Source organism: Ipomoea triloba, chromosome 2 (genome assembly GCF_003576645.1).
Source record: "Ipomoea triloba cultivar NCNSP0323 chromosome 2, ASM357664v1".
Taxonomy (NCBI): Eukaryota; Viridiplantae; Streptophyta; class Magnoliopsida; order Solanales; family Convolvulaceae; genus Ipomoea; species Ipomoea triloba.
The window spans coordinates 2,825,974-2,832,015 of NC_044917.1; positions in this window are offsets into that span (position 1 = coordinate 2,825,974).

Consider the following 6,042-nt stretch of genomic DNA (forward strand, 5'->3'; position numbering starts at 1 on the left):
GCGCCTTTTTGCTTTTCCTTTTCCGTATTGAAATGACTATTTCACCCCCACGACACTTTCGGTGCCAAAGATTCTCTTGGGCCGGGAAGAACATACTTCTGTACCATTTCCATGTCTGACCCAACTGGTTTTGACATATGGGTGGGCTTGATTTGGTTGGTTTCTTTTAAATTATTTTCTAATTAAATGTTACTGTTTTTTTTTTAAATAAAATTAACCAATCAACTAGAATCACACAATAATATTATATTATGTCTATAGAGTAGAAGCGAGTGACAAAACACTACCTCATAGATTCATGTTGGATAGGAATTTAACACTAAGGAATCAATAGTGTCAAAGTAGAACTCGACTTTGGTTAAGTTGGAAAATATACATGTATAATGTATAACTTGGGTGGCATTTTGACTCTACGTTAACTACAAAAATAAAATATTAATTGCTAGATACAACAAACCTTATCAGTTCAATAATTCATGCCTAATGTATAAGGTAGTTATTATAAAATTTGTTTATATTTTATGATTGTATTTACTTTTTGTCCTTTAAGTTATTAATGATATTGTAAATATCGTTATTCTTTTAACAAAATATTATAGACAAAATTTGAAACGCTAGTTATAGATTAGGGAAGAAAAGTGAATATGATAGTACAATTATTTTATAACTTAAGGACAAAAAGTTCAATTTTCACTTAAATACATCCTTGTCTAAAATTTGGGTGCCAGACTGGCAAGCATGAATCCAGAAAGGACCAGAATCCCTCACAACCATCGCTGTAGCTTCCCAAAATTGTCTACAATATATATTGAACTTCTAAGTGTTATGAAACAAAACAAAATGGTGGATGTCCAAGCTATGATTCGAACCTTGGACCTCTTGCTTAAAACTCAAGGCTTAATCCACTTTGCTACTACTACCATTGATGATTAAAGGGAGAACATTTAATACCTAAATGTTTCCTGGAAAGCTAGATGAAGCTAGTCCCAGATGAAGACAAAAGCTATGGTTTAGGGGGAATCGATCCCGTGACCATAGGGCGGCAAGAGACTCTAGGCTTTTGACAAAGCCAGCAGAGCTAAGCAACACATGTGAATCATTCCTGTACACCTTATATTTATTTATTCATTTCGGGGTATTATAAATACCCCCCCTTCACTCCCTGTAAACAAGATCAGAGAAAATCATCAATGCAGTGCTTCATCCTCCATTCCAAATTTCTGTTCTTCATTTTCATTTCTTCATATTATCATAGTTATAATAATTATTTTACAACACGTTATCAGCACGAGTGCTCTACCCAAACCCACAACAATCACTTCCACCATTTTTTCCGGTGAACACCATTTTTTCCGGCGAAAACCAAACCCACGCCACCATTTTTCCCGGCCAAAAACAAAAATGAAAAACAACAGCAAATCCATGTCGTACTCCGGCGAACTCCGTCGCAACCACCACCGCCGGAACGCTCCATGTCGCACACCACCGACGCAACCACTACGGTGGTTGGTAGCAGCGAACGTAGTAGCTTCGCGATCCATGAACCTCCGTTCCTCCGCTTCTCGACCGGCGGCAAGATAACGGCGGACATGGCGATAGCAGCCTCTATCTCCCGCCGTTCGTGAACAGCAGACGATGACGAGTTTCCTCTGGCGGCGGAGTTGGTTCCGCCGACGACGCTGTCCGACTTTCATCTTCTTCATACGATGCCGGCGACGAGCGATAGAGGAGTTGACGAACGACAAAGATGGCCGGCGTCAAGCTCGATCTCTTTCTCTCTCTCTCACGAGTCACGGACGAAGAAGATGATGGACTAACAGTGTTTCTTGGTTTCTTATTCATATTATATATATACATATAATATTATATAATGGGTTTGTTGATTGAAGTTGCAGAAAATGGCAGTAATGGAGGGAGTGATGATGCAAAGTTGATGATAATGAAGATGAAATGGGTTGTGTTGCTGTTGTTGATTGATGAAAGGAGGATGAGACAAATAAAATAAAAACAAAAGAAAAAGTTGAAGAGGAAAACATGGTGGAGTGTCTGCCAAAAGAAAGAATATGACAAAAAGACAAAAGAAAATTTGTCTATCCGCACATGGCTTATCTTTAGGATGCATTCTGCCTAACCCACATATATCCTATTTAATATATATTTGTTTATTTGATGGCAGGGAACTACTAAACGGAATTGAGTGCGGTAGTACACTGGAAATTAAATGTTGGAATATAATTTCGGAGATTTTGACCATACTCCGTTAAGGTTTGCCGCCTCATCATATTTTAATATGACAAAATATTATTCATGTCTACATGCCATATATATCGATATGATAGTTGTTATGTGCAATGATTATTTTGTGTACTAGTTGTATATTATTAGGAATTGATCATATTTCCTAAAATTATCTTTATGGCATGATAGACTATATATTTGCATGATATTTAATTTTTGAGAGCATAATTGAATATTGTCACAAACTTTTTAGAGATCATCATTTCATGATGAGGTATATGAATATTATGTGACAATTGTTTTTGTATCAATTTGCTCCCTTATGGATTATAGCTATATGTCATGAGAAATATATGCATTATCACATCATGGGATAAATATAGATAATTGTGTGCATGCTATTTACAATATCATGAGGATATTGTGATACATGACATAAATATTTTTGCTATAAGAATGCATCATATCATTTTTGATTGGATCCAAGAACAATAAGAAAAATGTATGTGTTGAGTATAGTGCAACCACACATACAATACGTGAGCAAAAGAATTTTTGCACACTGAATAAGGAAGGGCTCTCTAGTAGAGCTGACCAATATATTATTGTCTGGATCTAATATAACTTTGCCCAGAAGGTAAACTTATAGCACTAATTTTATTTGTCACCCCTCGGTATAAATCTTAGATTGATTATGAATATTTGATCCACAGTCCTTAAATCAATCCCTGAAGGATTGCTATGATCAATAAAGTCATAATCTTCGATCTATTGACTAAATCTGAGATTTTATGATGGTGAATCTCTCTGAATATGACCAGTATAATATAGTATTGTTTCACACGTGAAACTATATTAGAAGAACTATAGGAAGACAATATTAAGACTCCATTGAATTTTAAAGGTAATAATCTTGTACTCCAGTAGAAGTACACGATTGACCTTGTACTCCAGTAGAAGTACATAATTAACCTTGTACTCTGGTAGAAGTACATGAGTAACATTGTACTCTAGTAGAAGTGCATGGAAAATCATACTAAATAATGTGAGTCTTATTGTCTTCTATATGATGGTCATATTGTACTCCAGTAGTAGTACATGACAAAATTATGCTAAGTGTTTTTGAAGGAGTATTATTCTCCGAATTCTAAACCTTCACACTTGGCAATACGATTGGACATTGGGATATTTTCTAATAAGGTCCGGAAGACCTCGAACAGGGAATGACCTTTGGGTGACTAATGACACGATTAATGAATGAAGTCTGCAACTTCTATCTTTAGCATTATGCTATATGCTTGAAAGTCAGAAGTGAATCACATCATGATGGTTTGCCTGAAGCAAACAAGTTATGCATTTAAATAATCTCATCATCCGTGAATTTATTTGGCATTTATCCTCCATATGATTATTTGAATAGCATTCATAATGCATATCATATTCAAATACATGTGAATGCATTACATTACTTAGTAAATGATTTAGCCATATGACATTATACATGTTATATGTTTGCATATTTTTTTTGTGCAATTCTTTTAAAATTTTATAAGACCCAAATTGTTTTGGCATGAGAAATTGGGTCGCTTTGGGCAAGCATAATGAGTCAGATATTTTTGGGGATATCAAAGGATATCAAACTTAATTGAATCAAGATCTGACTCACTGCATATCATGATTATTCCCCCATACACCTAGTACGTACGTGATAAACATTTCCCAAATCTGCGTTTATATTCTTAGTATGCAGTCTATTTTACTATATCACCACCATAGCGTATCTCTAAGGGCTATTGAATGAAACTAGGTATATATATATATATGACAATCATAGAACTCCGTCTGATTGTCTAAATACCTAGAGCCTATTATAAGGGATCAATAGATACGCTGATTGCATACTTAATGAAGATCGGTTCTCGGCATTAGGGGGAGATAAGGCCCAAATTTAATAAAAATGCCGAGAAGTTCCATGGAATGGAAAAATCTTCATTAGTTAAATCCACGTACTAGTTATACTGAACCAGAAGTTCAGAAGATAATCTATTTGCAATATTAGCAAATAATCTGCCAAATATATATACTGATCATGCTGATCAGAAAAGAGTGACTAGGTCTTATATTTAATTCCCAATTTAGATCGTATATCTCTACTGATACTCCTTGACACACCAGAAGTGTAGGAGGTCTATCAGTTTATGAGATAAGGAACACAATACTAGATCTAGTAAAGAAACATTACCACTCTTATCTTGATGAGAATAATGTCCTGAAGACGTTCGTCCAGATGATGAAAACCCTAGTAAAGTGTACCGGTCAAACGTAATACTAGGGATGCGGAACGCCAGATCCTAATATCTTTGGGAAATGTCAACGATCTGGTTAATTTAGAAATTGTCATGAATGTGGGAGAAAATAATAATAGTTGTCGACAACACGAGCCTATATAATTGCTCATTTAAATAAACTGGATCCAGGTGAGGTGCTAGAAGCATCCTCATTATTGAATATTTAAAAGAGCAATTAAGGCATAGCTCAACTCGCTAAATACATTCTCTTTATAACACACACCATAAGGAGTTGCTCTACTCAGGCTGAGAAGATTACTTAGTAGGTGAGCAATCCTGACGAGGAATTGCCCTACTTTGTAAAATATATATAATGGGTGAGCAATCCTGACGAGGAATTGCCCCATGAAAATTATATGAAAGGTGAGCACCCTGAATATGTGTGTTTACACGAAAGAGAAATGAGAATGATGAGGTGGTATAATATAAAGCGAGTTTTGTAGCTCATGGTTCACGCAGAGACCCTTGATTGATTTTTAATCTCCCACGTAGGATGACATTAAGTTCCGCTACATAACATCATTGGCAGAATGATAAAATTAGATGTGCAGTTGATAAACGTCATGACCGCATAATTATGGGTCATTAGACTGAGTAATTTCCTTCTTGAAGAAGGAAATGAATATGAGTATATTACGTGTCATTATGTGATCTTTAAAGGGTTGCGACTGGAGAAGTTACTCTCTCAAGTAGTAGGGTAATGAGCCAGAAGTGTTCTTTAAAGGGTTGCTAATGAGCGTGGAGTTGCTACATTTGATAATGTTAGCTCATGCCTAAAAGACGGAATTTTTGAACGAAAGGCTTGGGAAACCCCAAGTATTATCTCGACCTGAAGATCGAGCTTCTTCTTGAAGAAGTTTTTATACACCAGTTAGCCTACTTGAAAAATGCCTTGAATATGAATAAGTATCATTTAACGGTTATATCTCTTGAAGTAGATAAAGTACCCGTTTAGACTCATGATACTTATCACACTAACGGTTGTATCTCTTGAAGTAGATAAAGAACCGTATAAGCTCAATGAGTATAATAAGGATATCAAAAGTCCATTAATTCATTATCATTGGAGCACCATATAGGGACCAGAAGTTCCATAATCGCATCAGGTCTGATATTTTATATGCGATGAAATTTATAGCAACATTTAGTGCTTCTCCTATAATGAAATATTGGAACAGTGTTTAACATATCCTCCAATATCTTTGAGTTACAAAAGATTTTGGCATTTATGTGAGAAACCAATATATGGTTTTTAATGGGCTACTTGGGTACTGGCTATTATTATTTGATCCCAACGATGCCAAATCCCCAAAACTGGTTATACTAGATTTTATCACCATTGTCTTATAAGGAGACAATAAAGATAGTGTTGCATCTATAATAAATGGGTATATTATGATGTAAGTATTATACCCACGTGAGCTCTAGAAGAGTCACGGGATTATTCACCCCATTA